This window comes from Eriocheir sinensis, chromosome 27 (genome assembly GCF_024679095.1).
Source record: "Eriocheir sinensis breed Jianghai 21 chromosome 27, ASM2467909v1, whole genome shotgun sequence".
Taxonomy (NCBI): Eukaryota; Metazoa; Arthropoda; class Malacostraca; order Decapoda; family Varunidae; genus Eriocheir; species Eriocheir sinensis.
Genome location: NC_066535.1, coordinates 4,756,274 through 4,777,829, shown reverse-complemented (window position 1 = coordinate 4,777,829; position 21,556 = coordinate 4,756,274). Strand labels below are relative to the sequence as shown.

Sequence of the window (21,556 nt, the reverse complement as noted above, 5' to 3'; positions counted from 1 at the left end):
TCGCTTCTGAACCTCATCTGGAGTCGTGCGGGAGGAAGGAGGCGTTTTTTGAGGCCGCTTGAAGAATTGGTGGGTTTTCTTTTTTTTCTTTTTTTTTGTTTCTCCTTTTCTTTGTTTTTCTTTGTTTTTTTCCTTTTCGTCTTTTTTCTTTACATTCTTGTTCTGGTTCGTGTACTTGTTGTTCATATAGGTACTTATCTTTCTTTTTCTTTTCTTCTTTTTCTTCATATATTCTTCTTTCCCTTTTTCTTGCTCTGTTTCATGTTCTTGTTCTTCTTGATCATCCCCCTTCCTTTCTCCTTCTTCCTTTCCCCTCTTCCCTTCGTCCTCCTCTTCTTCTTCCTTCTCCTCTTCTTCCTTTTTCTCCTCCTTCCTTTCTCCTCTTTCCTTTCCCCTCCTCCCTTCGTCCTCCTCCTCTTCTTCCTTCTCTTCTTCCTTCTTCTCCTCCTTCCTTTCTCCTTCTTCCTTTCCCCTCCTCCCTTTGTCCTCCTCCTCTTCTTCCTTCTTCCTTCTTCTCCTCTTCTTCCTCCTTCCCCAACTCCTCCTCCTTCTCCAACTCCTCCTCCTCCTCCAACTCCAACTCCAACTCCTCCAACTCCTCCTCCTCCTCCTCCTCCTCCTCCTCCTCCTCCTCCTCCTCTTCCTCTTCCTCCTCCTCCTCCTCCTCCTCCACTTCCACCTCCTCTTCCTTCTGCTCCTGCCCCCTTCCTCCTTCTCTTTTGGCTCCTCGTCTTACACCCTCTAACCCCCAAAATAATGGAATTAGAAGCTTAGTTTTATGGCAGGAGGTAAGAGGCGGCATTACCTTGAGAGCACGAGGCTACTAAAGACCTAAAGAAAAGATGGGAACAGCTGCAACACATAATAATAATAATAATAATAATAATAATAATAATAATAGTAATGATGATGATGATAAGTCTTCTTGGTAAGCATATAAACGGCTGAAACTAGACAAATATAAATACATACTTGATCGTTTGCCATCCTAATATCCCTCCCCATCTTGATCCTCCCTATCCCTTCCTATCCCTTCCCATCCTGTTAAGTCCCTCCCCCCTTTCCCCCCCAACGCCCATAACCCAGACACCCTGCAGCTTGCTGGAAGGGGTGAAGGGAAGAGAAGGAACGGAAGGAGGGAGAGAGAGAGGAGAGGGAGAGAGAGAGAGAGAGAGAGAGAGAGAGAGAGAGAGAGAGAGAGAGAGAGAGAGAGAGAGAGAGAGAGAGAGAGAGAGAGAGAGAGAGATAGAGAGACAGAGAGATAGACAGAGAGAGAGAGAGAGAGAGAGAGAGAGAGAGAGAGAGAGAGAGAGAGAGAGAGAGAGACGGTAATGAAGGAGGGTTCAGACAAGGGAAACACAAACAAGGAGGACAACACTGATGACTTCCCGGAGGCGACGTGGGGAGGACTACCGGAGCTTTTTTTTTTTTTACCTTGAGGAGTACCTTGGAGGACCACTAGAACTCCCTAACTCTCTCTCTCTCTCTCACACACACACACACACACACACACACACACACACACACACACACACACACACACACACACACCTGCATAGCCTTACATATGTTTCGTTTCTATCACCTTCTTTATTTTTCACCCTTTATTCTCTTCAGTCACCTGCCCTAAAAAAAAATCCTTCCCCTTCCCCTTCCTCTCTCTCTCTCTCTCTCTCTCTCTATCTCCTTGTTACTCCACTCGATCTTATGCCTTCCTTGTCTGTCCTTTTCCGTACGTAAATTCTAGGCCGCGCGTGCCCCCTCCCCCCGTACCCAGTCCCCACCCACGAGACCCCCACTGCAGCCCGTGTGACCCGTGACCTCGCGGCGCCCTTCAGCAGCCTCATGACGCTCAAAACACCTCGGACAACCTGTGACCTTCGGCGCCGAGGAGGGAGTGTGCGCGCCGCCCCCCTCCAGCCCCCCTCGCACCGCTCCCCTTCCTCCCGGCTTGTTCCCTTTATTGATTTGTTTATTTTTCCCGACTAATGGCGTTTATATTTTTATTTCCCGGGGCGGACGGACGGACGGAAGCAGCTTTGAAGTATTAAGTGACGGAAAATAAGGGGCTCTGTTGAATATGTATGGTGGAAACTTTTTAATCCAGTTTCTAGCTCGCCTTCCGCTTATTATTAACTGTTTTTTGTGGGATTTTGGGATTTTTTCAGCTAGTTTTGTTTTCGTTTTTCCCGACGCGGATGGAAGCAGGTCTTGTGTTGCGTAGGTATGTGGTAATAAGGGAAAGGGAGGCTTGCTATTGTGAGTATGAACGCTATGGGTCTTTGAATAATTATATGCTTTAATTCTCTTCTTCCGCCCAACGTGCATCTCGTAAGGCATTTTTATATTCCTTTTTCCTACATTCTGACTACGATTATTTTTTTTTGTCAGACTATGATGAAATACTTTTAAATTTGTCCCCCCCCAAAAAAAAAACCCCACAATTCGACTTTCTTTAAATATCCCCTCAGTAAGTAGCGGGCTTTTTTTTTCATTATATATTTTTTTTTACGCCCTTGCACTATCTCCTCTGCCGTAAAAAATAAAAAAAATCCGTCTCCTTTGCCGTTTCTAATTATCTTTTCTTTACATTTTGATCACGTATTTTTTTTTTTTTAGCAGACTGAGAAGAAATACTTTTAAAACTCCCCCAAAAATATATAATTCGGCTAACTTTCTTTAAACATCCTCTCTACATATATCTCTTAAGGCGTTTCTAATTCTTCTCCCTAGATTCTGATCACGATTCTCTTTTTGTTAACCAGATTATGAGGAATTACTTTTAAAATTCCCCCTAAAAAAATAATAATTCGACTTGCTTTCTTTAAACATCAACATCTATCTTCTTCCTCCTACATTCTAATCACGATTCTTTTTTGTTAACCAGATTATGAGGAAATACTTTTAAAATTCCCCCTAAAAAAAAAAATAATTCGACTTGCTTTCTTTAAACATCAACACCTACCTTCTTCCTCCCACATTCTAATCACGATTCTTTTTTTGTTAACCAGATTATGAGCAAATACTTTTAAAATCCCCCCTAAAAAAAATCGACTTGCTTTCTTTAAACATCAACATCCACTTTCTTCCTCCTACATTCAAATCACGATTCTTTTCATTTTAACGAGACTTGGAAGAAATCCTGTTAAGTCTCCATCAGAAATATAATTCAACTAACTTTCCTTAAAAACATTACTCATCATCCATTTCATAAGGCGTTTCTGATTCTCTTTCCTCCTTTTTTTTCTTATCACTTTTCTTTATTTCAACCGGACTAATGACAAGTACTTTCAAATACAAATACTTCAAAAATATAATTCGAGTGACCTTCAAACATCTTACTTGCCCTAAGCCTCCCCCTCGTACTCCTCAACGAAAACTACATCCGAGCATCAGTTCCTCGTAAAAAGTGCATATGAGGCCCAAAACGAGTCCCTTCCTCCCATGTTTCCCCGCGCTGACCTCTCGAGCCTGGCCTGAGAGTATTCCTGAGTTCCTCCCATCCGCAATACTCTTCCTTTCCTCCTGCTGCTGCTGCTGCGCTCTTGTAAGTCTCCTGAGGGGGCTGGGTACGGAATGGTGGTGGTGGTGGTGGTGGGGGGGGGGGGTGAGGGTTTTGGTTGGTGGTTGGTTGGTGGTCAAGACCCGCATAAGATGGAGGAAAATGAGGAGGGAAAGGAGTAGGACGTGGAAGATGTCGAGGAATGGGGAAGGATGGAGGACGAGGAAGTGTAAGAGGAAGAAGAAAATAAGAGGAGGACGAGGAGGAAGTTGAGGAAGAGGTGAGGGAGAAGAGGAGGAGGAAGATGAGAAGAAGAAGAAAGAGGATGAAATTCGGAAAAAAAGGGAAAAATGAAAGAAGTTAGGAAGGGTAGAAAAAGAAAACGAAAAGAAAAGGGGAGAAAAAGAAAAGGAAGATGAAGACGAAGAAGAATGAAAACAACAAGACAATAAGAAAAAAGAAAAACGAAAAAAAACGAAAAAAAAACGAAAAACAGGAAAAAAGGAAAAGAAAAAAGTTATCGCTGGCTCCCGGTCGGCGGCGAGGACTTAACCCTTTTGATGTTGGTCTGTTTAACTCGCCCCGAATGTTCATCACTCGGCAAGACATGGACTCGCCTTTCCATCCCTCACTTCATCGCATCGCATTCCCTTCCTGACGTTTTACCTCCTTCCAAATCTTTCTTCGCCTTTCTTTTTGGCTCAGTTTCCTTCTTTAACTAAATCCCTATCTTTGTAATTCCTCTTTTACTTTCCGTTTTTTCTTTCTCTAACTTTCTTTACTTCTCTTTACGGCTCAGTTTTCTTCTTCAGTTTTCTTCTTCTTTTTGCGTGTCTCTATCTTTGTCATTCCCCTTTCCTTTTACAGTTTTCCTCCTCCTACATCTTTTCTATATCTTTCTTTTTCGGGTCCTTTGCCTTCTTCAACGACATTAATATCTTTGTAATTCCTCACTCATTCGACAGTTTTTCCCTTTCTGTTTTTTTATCTATCTTTTCTATTAAGTTATATTCTTCGGCTGCATCTCTTTCTTTGTAACTCCTCATATGCTCTTATCTTTTTCTTCTTTTTCTTTTTTTTGCGTGTCTATTTTGTTCATTCTTTAATCTACGGTTTTCTCTCTCCAAATTTCTCTACCTCTCTTTCAAGTCTGGTTTCTTTAACTACGAATCTATCTTCTTCGTCATTCATTCCTTCTTTCACTTCAACTCTCTTTAAATTAATCCCCTCCCTTCTCGTCCTCCTTTACGACTACGTCTGTCTCTTTTCTCCGTCATTCCCCCTTCCCTCCTTCACTTCAACTTTCCTAGAATTAAACCTGACCTTCTCCCTCCTCCTCCTCTTCTTCTTTCTCCTTCTGCTTCTCTCAACTCCCTTGTGCACTGTTCACTTTCGATCTCATCTCTCGTCTCTCTATCTCCTTCTCTCTCTATGTAACTTGCTCAATACCCAGCTCTTCCACCGCCATATATATGTAGATAAGCCAATTTAACTTGCAAGGAACCTGGACCGTGTGACTGCGACTCCATCAACAGCCGGGTTTTCCGAGGCAGCCTTGGGGCGAGGCGATCCCCTGAAGGACGAGAAATTGTCGCTGAATGCCTCGATTAAGCGTCGGGGCGATGTAAACAAGGTGAGCGAGCTTCCGGCGATAGGGAGGGTAAATGAAGGTGTCTAGGATTAGGGGAGGAGCTAACGAAGGGTGGGTTGGGGGTAGAATGAACGTTAATTAAGGGAGGGAAAAGGAAAGGGAGGTGAGATTAAGCCAATAGAAGGAAGGCCGCATAGGCAAGCCGTGCAGAACAGGGATCACCTTATAGCAAAAATGAAGGTTGACTGGAAAAGGGAGAAGGAAAGGGAGGTGAGGTAACGAGAGGTGGATTGAGGGTAGCATGAAGGTTGACTGGGGAAGGGAGAAGGAAAGGGAGGTGAGGTAACGAGGGGTGGATTGGGGGTAGCATGAAGGTTGACTGGGGAAGGGAGAAGGAAAGGGAGGTGAGGTAACGAGGGGTGGATTGGGGGTAGCATGAAGGTTGACTGGGGGAAGAAAGACGGACAGGAAGGTAAGATTAAGGCAACAGAAGGAAGAACTCGTTGGTAAATCGTGGATAACAGACAGACACCTTACGGCAAAAAAATCAATTAAGAAAGAGCTCGAAACTTAGGTCATTAAGTTACTGATTATTAGAAGTTACTGAATCTTGGGTCTGATTGGGATATGATAAAGTTTAGGATATCCTCGAACAACCTCCTTTTTCTCTCCCTGCTCTTCTTCCTCCTCTTCCTGCTCTTGCTATTGCTCCTCCTGCTCCTGCTATTCCTCCTCCTTCTGCTCTTGCTTTTCCTCTTCCTCCTCTTCCTGCTCTCACTACTACTCTTACTCCTTCCTCTGCTCCTGCTCCTGTTTCCGCTCCTGCACCGTCTTCTCTTTCTTCAGGGGACACGTGCTCTCGTTAACTCTAATAACCATTGAGAGATTCCCGTTTTCCTTCACCAGACTGCGGGCGAACGTCGTAACTCAGGGAGACGAAGCTTCTATTATCAGCCCTGAATGACGGAGAGGCATCAGGGGGGAAGGAGGAGGAGGAGGAGGAAGAGAATAAAGGGAACAAGCTGCCGTCACTACTCGCTACACAATAACTCATCTCGAAACCCATAAACATTGCATCAGACTCCCTCCCTCCCTCCCTCCCTCGCTCTCACTACCTCGCTCCCTCCACTCACACACAACCTGGACAAAGGAGATCCAAGCCAAGCCAATCCTTTCTTTCTCTTTTTTTTGCCTATTAATGTGATAACGATGCGAGAGAGAGAGAGAGAGAGAGAGAGAGAGAGAGAGAGAGAGAGAGAGAGAGAGAGAGAGAGAGAGAGAGAGAGAGAGAGAGAGAGAGAGACGGAGCCAAACCAGGTGTGTCCTTTCAGAATACAGGTAACACAAAATGGCAGGCCAATTATCTTCTGGAGTGACATAGGAAAAGAAGGAAGAAAAAAACAACAGGAAAATGAACGTAGGCAAAAATACTTCTCTTTCATCGCAGGTAGTATGTGAAAAATAAGAATCAGGTTTAATGTCAAAGGTTTCTATTTCTTTTAGAGAGAGAGAGAGAGAGAGAGAGAGAGAGAGAGAGAGAGAGAGAGAGAGAGAGAGAGAGAGAGAGAGAGAGAGAGAGAGAGAGAGAGAGAGAGAGAGAGAGAGAGAGAGAGAGAGAGAGAGAGAGAGAGAGAGAGAGAGAGAGAGAGAGAGAGAGAGAGAGAGAGAGAGAGAGAGAGAGAGAGAGAGAGAGAGAGAGAGTCCATTCCTATACTAAATAAAATATACACGACAGACAGACAGGTAGACAGGCAGACGATCGAACCACAGGGACTGGCAATCCAATCCAATACGCTTTACAGGTCAGGTCAGGTCAGGTTAAGTTCGGTTCGATTAAATTGGGTCAGAGTAAAATTAAGTACGAATAAGGGGAATATCTTTACGTGGGTTAAGTCTGGCAGGGTAAAGGTTTGGGAGGAGTTACGCAGAAAGTCAGTGTCAAACCTTAGATGAAAAGACGGTCAGGTTCGGTTCGGTTAGGTTGGGTTGGAGTGAAGTTAAGTACAAATAAAGGTTTTCTCCGGGGAACATCTTTACGTGGGTTAAAAGTCTGCCCCGGGAAAGGTTTGGGAGGAGTTACGAGTAAATAACTCCAAGAGTCGATGCCATAGCCCTGTGCAAAAGGCGTTCAGAGGATAAGCGTATAGACGAATGGGAAAGAAAGATGATTGGGAAAGTTGCGCGCGCACACACACACACACACACACACACACACACACACACACACACACACACACACTAACTCTATTTCAGGATATTGATTTCCGATGATGGCTTAGAGGGATAGCGAGGAAGAGAGAGAGAGAGAGAGAGAGAGAGAGAGAGAGAGAGAGAGAGAGAGAGAGAGAGAGAGAGAGAGAGAGAGAGAGAGAGAGAGAGAGAGAGAGAGAGAGAGAGAGAGAGAGAGAGAGAGAGAGAGAATTGAAAAGGCAAAAAATTAAGACAAGAAGCTTATCTGTATCATCTTTTCTGTTCCATCATTCAGGTTTTCTCGGCGCCGTCTCTCGGGGTTAGCAGCGGCAGGGGCGGGAGGACACGAGACGAGAGGATTGCGAAGGAACGAGAGATGTGAAAAACTGACGGAAAATATGCGAAAAGGACGAAAGATGCGAAAAACATAGAAGGAAATGAAGCAGGAAGGCGAAAACGCGAGCAAGAAAGAATCGAAAAGAACGAGAGATGCGAAAACATAGGAGGAAATGAAGCAAAAAGAACGAGGAATGCGAAAACGGGAGAAAGGAAGAATCGAAAAGAACGAGAGATGGGAAAAAAAAGAGACGGGAAGGACGCGAAGAGAACGAGGGATGCGAAAAAGTTTAATGGAATGAGAATGCAGAGGAGAGGTAAGGATAAGAGAAAGAAAGGAAGGATGCAAAAAGTAAACGAGCGAAAGAAAGAAAAAGAAAGAAGGAAAGGAGTATATTTGAGTATATTTGAGTATATTTGAGAAAGAAAGGAGTATATTTGAGTATATTTGAGAAAGAAAGGAGTATATTTGAGAAAGAAAGGAGTATATTTGAGTATATTCGAGAAAGAAAGAAGTATATTTGAGTATATTTGAGAAAGAAAGGAGTATATTTGAGTATATTTGAGAAAGAAAGGAGTATATTTGAGTATATTTGAGAAAGAAAGGAGTATATTTGAGTATATTTGAGAAAGAAAGGAGTATATTTGAGAAAGAAAGGAGTATATTTGAGTATATTTGAGAAAGAAAGGAGTATATTTGAGTATATTTGAGAAAGAAAGGAGTATATTTGAGAAAGAAAGGAGTATATTTGAGTATACTTGAGAAAGAAAGGAGTATATTTGAGAAAGAAAGGAGTATATTTGAGTATATTTGAGAAAGAAAGGAGTATATTTGAGTATATTTGAGAAAGAAAGGAGTATATTTGAGTATATTTGAGAAAGAAAGGAGTATATTTGAGTATATTTGAGAAAGAAAAGAGTATATTTGAGAAAGAAAGGAGTATATTTGAGTATATTTGAGTATATTTGAGAGAAAGGAGTATATTTGAGAAAGAAAGGAGTATATTTGAGTATATTTGAGAAAGAAAGGAGTATATTTGAGAAAGAAAGGAGTATATTTGAGAAAGAAAGGAGTATATTTGAGTATATTTGAGAAAGAAAGGAGTATATTTGAGAAAGAAAGGAGTATATTTGAGTATATTTGAGAAAGAAAGGAGTATATTTGAGTATATTTGAGAAAGAAAGGAGTATATTTGAGAAAGAAAGGAGTATATTTGAGTATATTTGAGAAAGAAAGGAGTATATTTGAGAAAGAAAGGAGTATATTTGAGTATATTTGAGAAAGAAAGGAGTATATTTGAGAAAGAAAGGAGTATATTTGAGTATATTTGAGAAAGAAAGGAGTATATTTGAGAAAGAAAGGAGTATATTTGAGTATATTTGAGAAAGAAAGGAGTATATTTGAGAAAGAAAGGAGTATATTTGAGAAAGAAAGGAGTATATTTGAGAAAGAAAGGAGTATATTTGAGAAAGAAAGGAGTATATTTGAGAAAAAAAGGAGTATATTTGAGTATATTTGAGAAAGAAAGGAGTATATTTGAGTATATTTGAGTATACTTGAGAAAGAAAGGAGTATATTTGAGAAAGAAAGGAGTATATTTGAGTATATTTGAGAAAGAAAGGAGTATATTTGAGAAAGAAAGGAGTATATTTGAGAAAAAAAGGAGTATATTTGAGTATATTTGAGAAAGAAAGGAGTATATTTGAGAAAGAAAGTAGTATATTTGAGTATATTTGAGAAAGAAAGTAGTATATTTGAGTATATTTGAGTATATTTGAGAAAGAAAGGAGTATATTTGATAAAGAAAGGAGTATACTTGAGAAAGAAAGGAGTATATTTGAGAAAGAAAGGAGTATATTTGAGAAAGAAAGGAGTATACTTGAGAAAGAAAGGAGTATATTTGAGAAAAAAAGGAGTATATTTGAGTATATTTGAGAAAGAAAGGAGTATATTTGAGAAAGAAAGGAGTATATTTGAGTATATTTGAGTATATTTGAGAAAGAAAGGAGTATATTTGAGTATATTTGAGAAAGAAAGGAGTATATTTGAGTATATTTGAGTATATTTGAGAAAGAAAGGAGTATATTTGAGTATATTTGAGAAAGAAAGGAGTATATTTGAGTATATTTGAGAAAGAAAGGAGTATATTTGAGAAAAAAAGGAGTATATTTGAGTATACTTGAGAAAGAAAGGAGTATATTTGAGAAAAAAAGGAGTATATTTGAGTATATTTGAGAAAGAAAGGAGTATATTTGAGTATATTTGAGAAAGAAAGGAGTATATTTGAGTATATTTGAGAAAGAAAGGAGTATATTTGAGTATATTTGAGAAAGAAAGGAGTATATTTGAGTATATTTGAGAAAGAAAGGAGTATATTTGAGTATATTTGAGTATATTTGAGAAAGAAAGGAGTATATTTGAGAAAGAAAGTAGTATATTTGAGAAAGAAAGTAGTATATTTGAGTATATTTGAGTATATTTGAGAAAGAAAGGAGTATATTTGAGAAAGAAAGTAGTATATTTGAGTATATTTGAGTATATTTGAGAAAGAAAGGAGTATATTTGAGAAAGAAAGTAGTATATTTGAGTATATTTGAGTATATTTGAGAAAGAAAGGAGTATATTTGAGAAAGAAAGTAGTATATTTGAGTATATTTGAGTATATTTGAGAAAGAAAGGAGTATATTTGAGAAAGAAAGGAGTATATTTGAGTTAGAAAGTTAGAAAGAATGCAAAGAAAATAAAAGGATGAGAAGAATGGCAAAAGCAAGAAGAGGGAAACATAAGCGAGGAGAAGAAGGAATGTGAAGAGTGGAATGAGGAAGGGGGAACGAAAGAAAATATACGAGTAAAAGGAGAGAGAGACTTCAAAGAGAAAGAGAGATGCAAAGAATGGATGAAGATTCAGGATAAAGAGGGGAACAAAAGAGAAAGAAATGATGCAAAGAGTGGACGAAGGATAATGGAGATAAAAGGAGTAAGCGAGTAAAAAGAGAGAGAAAGAATGCAAAGAAAAAGAGGGATACGAAGAATGGGCGGAGATTATTATTAAGAGGAGAGCAGGGACAAGGGAAATGAAGAATGCAAAGAAAAAGAAGGATACGAAGAAGGGACGTGAAGGAGAGGAAAAAAGAGAAGTAGGAAAAGGGAAGGAATTAAGGATGTGAGGAAAAACACACGAGAACTGGATGAAAGAAGAAGGAAAGGAAGAGACCCGGAGAACATGACGTAAAGAACAGACGAAGAGAATAAAGAGGATAATAAGAGCAACAGAAAAATAATGAGTGAGCGGGGGATAGAATATAAGAGAAAAACAAGGGATTGAGGTATAAAAATAGACGAAGGGAGGCCGCAAACAAAAGAGAAAACAAAATACAAAAGGGAAGGGATGGGATTGTGGATGCCAGGAGCTAAGAAAGAAGGAGAGATGGGGATGTGGAAGGGAAAAAAATAATGATGCAGGAAGAGATGACACTAGAAGAATAAAGATGTGGAAAGAAAAAGAGTAAATAGTCGGGAAAGGAAGGAATATAAAACAGGGAGGTGGAATGGAAAAATGTTTGGAAGAGAGAGGAAAAGAGAAAAAGAGCTATGCGAAGAGAAAAATACACAGAGTTGACGAAAGAAGAAGAAGAAGAAGAAGAAGAAGAAGAACAGAAGCAAGAAGAACAAGAACCACGAAAATGACTAGAACAAGAACACGAAAAAGAAGTAGAAAAGATAAAATTCAAGAAAACAAAGGAAGAAAGGAATATAAGCATCGAGGTGTTCAGAACGGGAAGAATATTGGAAAGAAGAGAAGAAGCGAGAAAGAAGAAGAGGAGGGAGAAAGGTCAAGGGATATGAAACCAGGACAAAATAAGTGAATGGACGAGTAAAATTGAAAGAGCTAAATTGTCTCTCACCAAATTTATGCCGAACTCGATGCCTCCAATTTCCGGCAACTATCGACCCGCATTATTTTTGTCTCACGTTGGCAAAGTTTTATTCATCCTTTATTTAGTTATTTTTTCTTTTTAGATTTCGGCGTTTTATAGTATAGTGACCCCCCCCCCCCCACACACACGTCGGTCCTCTCCTCCTCCCTCCTCCCCCTCTCCAGCATACACCCACATTATTTTTTGTCTCACGATGGCAGTTTTATTCATACTTTACTTTTTATTTTTTTTTAGATTTTGACATTTTGTAGAGTGCCCCATCCCCCCTTGTTGGCCCTCTCCCCCTCCCTCTCACCTCTCCAACACTCACCCTCATTATATTTTGTCTCACGTCGCTAAAAAACATTCTTACGTTACTTTTTTCCGGCATTTTATTGTAGAGTAGCCCCCGCTCTCTCCCCTCCTTTCCCCCTTTTCCTAACGCACACCTGATGCCCAGTAGTCCTATAATTTCCATTTTGTCTTCCCTCCCGGCCATTTTTCACTCTCCTCCGTCGCGTTCCTCAAAGCTGCGTTAGTGTCATGAGCGAAACTTTAAGTGAAATTCTCAGAGGCGGGAAAGTGTCGGAGGATACATATTTATTATACAAGTCAAGGAAAAAAATATATATCACTCGTGGTTTCCATCTTGCTGACGGCTTCTCTTACTGGCACTCCGATCATATTCACTCACAGACCCACTCACTTTTATTCGACATCAATCTTACTTCTCTACTGGAACATCCAATCCTACACCCCTTTTGTAACTTAATCGATAACTTCATTTTGGCTTCATCTATTACTACAGCTGCGGCATCTTTCAGACAATTTCGTTTCGCTATTGGTTGTATCTTAATCTTACCCTTAACCCCGTCTCCTCCTTTCCTATTATCACCAAAGTCTTCTAGCAAACACTCCAAAGTTTAGTCATTCACTCACTCATAAACAGTAAGTAAGCAAGCAGTAAGTAACGGGCTTTTTTTTCATTATTATTATTTTTTTTTACGCCCTTGAACTGTCTCCTTAGTTGGAAAAAAAAAAACTTCATTGCCCCTCCAACTGCACCTCCTACGTCAACAGATCCTCAACTATATAATAACCAACTAACTTAATCTACCACTGACTCATATCATTGGTAAGTCGTCTCCTTTCATTGAGTCACGCGTGTAAATATACCCACGACGAATACCACGCTCTCCCTTAGCTATTAACACGTAAAAGTGGTCTGTGGGAGGCTGGTAGAGAATGTGGCATGGCTATTTGTATATTTTTAACTGATCTATATGCAATACCCGCCTAGGAAATTGAGAGCTTGCAATATGGGCGTAACAGTTCCACCTATCAGATGCTCAACCATTACTGATATCACTGAACGGTGTCACCAAGTATTCCCAGTAATTGCCTCTTATGGACAGTCCCATCTCTTCTACCTCTTAACAGCCCACAACTTCCCCCCACAACTACTGACAACTCCGCCAGTAAACCAATAGTCCCTCAATGCAAGTTTCGTCCACAAGTACCTCTGCTCTTCCTTCTCTCACCCGCAGCTTCTCCATATCACAAACAGGCGCAAACAACCCACTTCCCGGAGTCACTTGTAGGAGTAGATAGTCGCTTTGATATACATAGTCAGCAGTATGACATTATATATATACACACACACACACACACACACACACACACACACACACACACACACACACAGTCCTACCTTTTCATATTCAGCGGTGAAAGAGGAGGTTACGTTTAAGCTTCGTTAGGCATCCCACCGCTACTCTCTCTCTCTCTCGGGATTTACGCTGCAGAACAAATGGATATACGCTCTATCTCCTTTTCTATCTCCATCTCTATCTCTCACAGGAAATTTGAAGGGAAGGGAAAACGTATATATCATAATCCCGTGAAATCCTCCACTTTCGGGCCCCATTTCTCTTCTCTTTTTCCTTTCTTCGGCGTTTTGGAAGGCCAGAGGTTTTCTCCCGACCATCATCCCGCCTGTCCTGCTCCCCCCTCTGTCTGTCTATCTGTCTGTCTGTCTGTCTGTCTGTCTGTCTGTCGGTCGGTCGGTCGGTCGGTCTGTCGGTCGGTTGGTCGGTCGGTTGGTCGGTCGGTTTCTCTCTCTCTCTCTCTCTCTCTCTCTCTCTCTCTCACCTTCACACACCTACATACACACACAGCTGTTCTCGCTTTCTCTCCACGCCGTTAAAAGGCCATCAATAAGAATCAGGCAGGTTTCAAAACAGTAGAAAAACAGCCTTTGTTGTTCGGCGCTTGCAAACATGTCAAGGAGAAAACAGCACCAGCAAAAATATAAAACAACATCGGCGACAGCAACAGTAAAAACTTCGGCTCGTGTTGGTCTGTCTGTGTCACATTATTGCGCGTCTGTCCTGAACTGAAACTCAACCAATCTGACTGCACACGAATGCCCTCACCTATCAACTGCTTACTCCGTCACGTCACAATACTGGAAGATCACATTTCTAACGCTGCACCCACTCCCTTCCTTAGCTTCACTTCCTTTGTTTTCCCCTTCGACTCCCTCCTCTGCCTTGCCGCCCATTGTGTTGTGTTTTGCGTCCACCGTCGAGCTGTCAAAACACGAGTCTCTTTCATCTCTTGCGCTAAGTTTCCAAGACACGTAAACGTTTTTTTCTCTCTTTGATATGTGTGTATGAGTCTCTCTCTCTCTCTCTCTCTCTCTCTCTGGCTTTTTCGTCTTAATTAAGTCTTCAAAGGTGATTATCTTTTGTTTCTGAAGGATTCCAAAGGCAGCTTCATTTCCTCTCCTCTCCTCCCCTCTCCTCTCCTCTCTCTCTCTCTCTCTCCAGGTCCCAAGGGATGGCGAGGGCGTGGCAGGAGGGGACAGCGAGGAGGGCGTGGTTGGGGGTGTGTCCGTGTTGGGGGGTGAGTGTGAGGCTGAGGCAGGGTAGGATGGTGGTGGTGGTGGTTTTGGGTTGGCGGGGTTCGAAGTGGTGGAAAAGACGTACTGGAATGGGTGGTGATGGTGGTGGTTGGTGTAAGTGCTGGTGGGAGGTGTTGGGAGGAGTTGAGGGTGGAGGGAGGCGTACAAGAGTGTGTGGGTGTTGTTGGTGTTGGTTGTGGTTGTGTTGGGAAGAAGTTTGAAGTGGTTGGAGAGACAAAGGAGTGGGTGGAAATGGTGATGGGTCATATAAAGGGCTGGTAGGAGGTGTTGTACGGAGTTGAAGGTGGTGGGAGCCGTACGAGACTGTGGTGTTGGTGTTGGTGGTTGGGTGGTGTTGGTGGTTGTGTTGGGAAGTGGTTCGAAGTGGTTGGAGAGACAAAGGAGTGGGTGGAAATGGTGATGGGTCATGTAAAGGGCTGGTAGGAGGTGTTGTGCGGAGCTGAAGGTGGTGGGAGGCGAACGAGAGTGTGGGTGGTGTTGGTAGTGATGGTTGGGCGGTGTTGGTGGTGGTGGTGATAGTGGTGGTGGTGGGTGGGTGGGCGTGGCAGTCTGGCAATCGACCGGATATTGCAGAGGAAAACTTGACAGGTGGCGTCATCAGGCAAACGTACATTCCAAAGCCGTGTTCTGGATTTATTTATTTGGTGGAGTATGATGAGGGTGTTGGGGAGGATGACGCTGGTGAAGATAATAATGATAATAAAAATGGAAGTAGTGGTAGTAATAGTAGTAGTAGCAGAAGTGAAGATTCTCGGTGTTCACTCATCTTTAAAGCTCTCTACAACACACACACACACACACACACACACACACACACACACACACACACACACACACACGCACATGCATCATTGCCTTAGTTAAGTGAGTGTGAACACCCAACGAATAATTGCAGGTGCGTAAATACGAACACACAAAACACACACACACACACAAACACACACCCACACCCACACATACGCACATTCATACAAAGACAGGCATACATATATACATACGAACAGGCGAACGGACGAACGGCAGCAGCAGCTCAGCAGCTTCGAGGAACATTTACCTGAAGAAGGAAAAAAAATACAATTAGTCATAGAAAAAAAATTAGACTACATAAAATTTAATATCTCGAAATATATAAATAAAAAAAAAATAGCAAAGAATGAGAAAAACGGACGAAGGGTTAATTACTGATACGCCTAACTCTTTTCCTTATATATATTTCTTTTAGTATCTTGTGGGCCCTGCACGTTGTTCTGCCCATTTCGTTGGTGGCGCAGGCGAATACTTTTTTATGTTTTCATCCGACACGTCATCAGAACACACGAAGCTCCGTTAATTAGCTCAGCGGCATTAATAAGCCTCACAGATGAAAAGATTATTGATGCAGACTGCCACTAGAGCTTTTTGTCTTTTAAGCCATTTTTTGGTTGTTGTTTCGTCCGTCACCACTTTTCAAACTCGGGATTACCTCACGCGGCAATTAGCTTTTGTGTCGATTTTATCTTCACCTGTCAGCTTATTTCCGGGAAAACTCTCAACAGGGTATTAATTTTCATGAGAAACATACCGCCCGTCGGATTATGTGGCATTATACTTGTACATGAATCAGGTTGAACATTTTCTGTTTTTCTAACGGGACTACAATTACTATTACTATTACTGCTCTTATTTCTCTTCATATCAATGTTTTTACTTATCCTACCACTAATACTACACCGCCTACGTCAACTACGACCACAACCACTACTACTACTACTACTACTACTACCGATCCGCAATTAAATCAGCTTCTGCTATTGGTAAGACAAAGACAGTGAGAGAGAGAGAGAGAGAGAGAGAGAGAGAGAGAGAGAGAGAGAGAATGGAAGACAGGTAAGAGCGAGGGGTCTGGATGGAGGAGGGCCGTTGAGAGGGAATTGAAGGGCATGAAGAATTATAGTAAGTGGTCATAAATCAATCCCTACACAAAGGCTACAGTGATTTAAAGGTTCTTCTCCTTCCCTCCGATACATCTCTCTTGCTCTTCCCTATACCAATACATATCTTTTACTTTTATTTATTTCTCTCATGTCTCGATTTTCTTCCTTCCTGTCTATGGTTCTTTGTCTGACTCTCTCTCTCTCTCTCTCTCTCTCTCGCTTCTGCCGATACCTATACATTTTCTATTTTCTTTCACCCACTACCCAAGTCTTTGTTTTTTTCTCCGCATCCATCTCTCTCTCTCTCTCTCTCTCATGATCCATAACACACTCATTTTTTCCATCTCCATGTTGTGTTTGCTTCTTTGCGCCAACTATTCCGAGCACCTGTTTACTTTTTAAACGCACACGTAAAATGATTAGGAAAGGTCAGGGGTCACGCTAGGTCACTCACGGGCAAGTAAGGTCAGGGGTCACGGACATACGATGCTGCTGAAGGGGTCACGGATGAGGGAAGGTCAGAGGTCGTGCGTGGGGACGGGCAGAGCTTATGAAGGAAAAACAATGGAAAATGTGAAGGTGGAAGAGGCGGAACGAACGTATCCTGGTGACATTAGTTCCATTTTATTCGCTTCCTACGCTGCTCTGCCACGCTCTCTATGTGACGCACCGCCTACAGGTATCCCACACGCACACACTCCTCCCCCCCCCCCTCTCATCCCCCCCCACACACAAACATAGACACTCACACACGTATTATTCCCCGCGGCAGCCCACCAAGACCAAACTATTATACAACCATTAGGCATTCCACCAACCAAACTCGTACTCTGTTCACAATAATATCGAAAGGAGGCTCCACCGTCCACAACCCAGCAACTAGCATCCACTCGATAGAACCTGAATTGCTGAAGTGGAGATGTGGGTCACTTGTGAATTGGTCGATGCTCTCCACTTGAGGGAAAAGAGAGAGGCTTGTTATTCTCGAGGCTCATATAAACAGTGTACGGGCGGAGACTCGAACTCACACTATTATTAAAACCTATTCCTTCATATCAATTCCATTTATTCATGCACTCACGGGACTCCCACCCACCTATACGCACCTACGCTCTGGTGTCACACGCTCATCTAATCCACCCTTCTTCCCACTCATACAAATCTCTTTAACAAACCCTCGCACTAACACTTCTTGGCCATCCCACCCACCGACATACACCTACGCTTCGTCACTACGCTCTTATTTACCCTCCTGCCCACGCATCAAATCTCTATAACAAACCCTCAAACTAACACTTCTTGGCCATCCCACCCACCTACATACACCTACGCTTCGTCACAACGCTCCTATTCACCCTCCTGCCCACTCATACAAATCTCCATAATGAATCCTCGCACTTACGAGTAAACGATAAATGAATCAATTCCAGGATAAACCAGCAACTTTAATATCCTCGTTCAGCACCATCATAGCCGTATTTCGTAACCTTTGGAAGTCCTCTTAAATCCGGCCCATCTTTTGAAGCCGTATGATGCAAGTATTTATTTTTGTGGGATTGGAGAGAAAGCTTCGGACTGGGCCCTCGGGTTATACAGAAAATGCCTCCACCTCTTGTGCTCTACAATACACAAAGACTCCTCCATATCCTCTTCTTTTCTCCTCTCGTCTGACCCACTCAAAAAAATCCTTATGCATCAGCCGCCATAGGATAGAGATAGGATAGAGATAGATAGAAAGATAGATTGATAATGAATGTTTTTTTTTTGTTGCGTTACTGATATTTGAAGGACTTAGGTATAAATAGAGCAATTACATAGAGCTGAAGTATAATTAGATCGCTAATGAATAGAAATTTGGGTATAATTAGAGGACTTAGATAGAACTTAAATCAACATAGGTCTTAGATACAGTAAGTGTCTGAGTGAGTGAGTGGATGAGTGAGTAAGTGAGTGAATGAGCGAGTGTGAGTGAGCGAGTGTGAGTGAGCGAGTGTGAGTGAGCGAGTGTGAGTGAGTGAGTGAGTGAGTGTGAGAGAGCGAGTGTGAGTGAGTGAGTGAGAGAGCGAGTGTGAGTGAGTGAGTGAGTGAGTGAGTAAGTGAGTGAGTGAGTGAATGAGCGAGTGAGTGAGTGAGTGAGTGAGTGAGTGAGTGAGAATGGAGAGACGAAATTATCCAGAGAGGGAGCGACGAGACGAGTGTCAGGGAAACGGAAACCTGTCTCGTGCTTCCCAGGTGAGTCGTGTGTTAATTAGCGGCGCAGGTAATTACGGGAGTGCACAGGTAGATAAACACTGAGGTACTGCCGCTGGAGTCACGCTTTTTACTAATACTACTTTTTTTCTTTTCTTCTCCTCCAACTTACAACTCCAGCTTTCCTTTGTTACTCTCTCTCTCTCTCTCTCTCTCTCTCTCTCTCTCTCTCTCTCTCTCAACCCACATAAGCTCTCATATCTACCGACCTTTTCCTCGTTCGCTTTCATCCTTCACTTCTATTCCCAGAGGAGTGTTGCACGGGAAGGGTAAATATATATAGCTACTGGCGTCCGGATGATGATGATGATGATAATGGTAATAACAATAATAATTCAGGTTATGTTTTTCTCTACATTTCTAACAACGACACTTTTTTTCCCCCTAATTTCTTACGTACTCGAATGTTTTTGCTTCACATTTTCAAGAATAATAATAAAGAAATTCAAGTTATATTTCTCTCTACTTTTCTCAAAAGAACGACGCTTTCCTTTTCCTTCCTTTCTTATGTACTCGAATTGTTTTACTTCACATTTTCAAGAATAATAATAAAGAAATTCAAGTTACATTTCTCTCTACTTTTCTCAAAACAACGACGCTTTTCTTTCCCTTCCTTTCTTACGTACTCGAATGTCTTTACTTCATATCTTCAGATCTAATAATCCCCGGACCTTCACGCGCCCTCCCTGGTCCAGCAAACCGTCGACTCTTTCATCCCACATACCCAGCATTCCCCTTCCAGCTGCCGCACATTTTTATCCCAACCCGGCTTCTCGTTCACCAATATCAGCTGCCCTATATGGCTCTTCTCTCTCTCCCTCTTTCTTTCCCTCTCCCTCTCTCTGTTTGTCTCTCCGTCCATCGTTTTCTCTCCTTCTGTCTATCGTTCTCACTTTGCCTGCATGGTAATGTCGCGGCAGCCTCCTTGATCTTTTCTTCATCCCCTGCGGCTCATCGTGCTTCATCTGCAAGTCTGATGTCCCCGCCAGACTGCCTCACACACTCATTACGACCTTGAGACTCACCTCACCTCACACCCTCGGCCTCTAAAACCATCCCACACCTCCCTCCCTCCCTTTTCATAATTGCGTCCTCCCCCTACTTATCTCTATTCTTCTCCCTCTCCTCCTTCTGTTTTTCTCTTCTACATTTCCTTTCCCCTGTTGATAATTTGCTCTTCCTTCTTCTTCCTTTTCTTCTTCTTTAAACTTCATCGATATTTACCCTCGAGTGAAAATTTAAAAAATCGGACAAGTGGGGCCAGGGAGCGGTTGATGCAGATGTAATGGGTGTTGTTTGGGGTTTACAGCCCGAAGGAGTAGCAGCTACGACGTATGTAGGGGCAAAAGAGGTGACGTTCGGGGGTAATAGACATAAGTAAAGATAAGGGAAACGGCAAGGGCTGTTGTAAGCTTGTAAGACTAAGAGGAGTTTAATCAGCTTAGTTTGTGATTCGCCGGTAAGCTGGGAAATCTTGAACACAGCTGAGAGAGAGAGAGAGAGAGAGAGAGAGAGAGAGAGAGAGAGAGAGAGAGAGAGAGAGAGAGAGAGAGAGAGAGAGAGAGAGAGAGAGAGAGAGAGAGAGAGAGAGAGAGAGAGAGAGAGAGAGAGAGAGAGAGAGAGAGAGAGAGAGAGAGAAAATTGATATGCATGCTGAGAGTGTCAAGAAAAAAAGAAAACAAATAGCGAACAGTGCAGAAAAGAATAAAAAAGAGCAAGGAAATACAGAAAAATATCAAGGAAAACGAAAAATGTTGGAACGAGAAACACGAGGAGAATTAATGGATACTGTCTGTCTCTGTAATCCAGCGAGAGGGAAAGTTGCCGGCGACAGCAAAATAAAACTCTGCGAGACAAGCCTGCCACGTTTCACAACCTCCGTCAATGGGAAATCTGAGCGCCTACAACCACCACCACCAATACCGTCACACTACCACCCCAATATGACACAACTATCACTTTCTAGACTCACCCTTATATTGCCTTTTGAAATCAGCATCACCACGACAGAACAGTCCAAATACCACCACGATCACTACCTCAAAAGAAACCATTATTCTCCAACACTAACTCATCGTTTCTACCACAATAACCTCTATTTAAAACTAAGATCATCACAATCAACTGTATTGCCACCACCACCACTACCACCACTATCTTCACAAACATTAATTACTTCTAGACACTGCTGCCAACCACTGCCACCGTTACCGCCACCTTAGCACCAATCATGCCTCAAAATACAACCCTTCCACTATTTTCCAATATTTGACGTTAATATCACTATCACCACTACCAAAGAACAGGAGATCACATCGAAAATAAAACCACAAATACCTCTACCAATACTTCGAATACCTTGATTACAGCCTCAGAAGATATCATCACCACCCCCAGCATCATCACCACAACCAATACCATCACCACCATCATCACCACCATTGCTTTCCTGCCGCTAGTTCTGCACATTATAACACGGCAATAAATATCTTTCCATTTTTGCCAAGCCTTTTCAGTTCAGTTTCGCAACAGCAATAAAATACATGAAATTTTGGCGGTATTTAAGCGACAGCTGTGAAATACTATTGTTGTTGTTGCTCCATGCACTGAATGCAAGCGGCCGTGCAAACACAAAGAAACTAAAATTTTCATCAAACAAAAATGGGAAAAAATAAATTAACAACATAATGTCTCTTCCTGAAAGCAGAATCAGGAAACACGATTAGGACATTAAATTTAGAAAAGCATAAAATAACACCATTACGCCACTAAATTTCAAAAAGCATATCATTAAGAGACTAAAAAGAAGATGAAAGGGAAATAAATTAAAATACAGAAAAAAAGTGAAAATAATGAAGGCACCATGACGTTTGATGTGTGTGTGTGTGTGTGTGTGTGTGTGTGTGTGTGTGTGTTTGAGAGAGAGAGAG

General features: G+C 42.0%; 1 protein-coding gene across 16 annotated transcripts in view; it reads right to left on the bottom strand.

The window, feature by feature from the left end:
- Nucleotides 1–15,483, bottom strand: part of LOC127004021 (trichohyalin-like) — a 116,916-nt gene extending 101,433 nt beyond the window's left edge. For 15 of the 16 annotated variants that reach the window (XM_050871235.1, XM_050871233.1, XM_050871227.1 and 12 more), the window contains exon 1: nucleotides 15,462–15,483. The gene's annotated coding sequence lies outside the window, so the exon portion shown is untranslated. The remainder of the gene's footprint in view (nucleotides 1–15,461) is intronic. The other variant, XM_050871245.1, reaches the window with a different exon arrangement.
- Nucleotides 15,484–21,556: the final 6,073 nt, after the last annotated feature.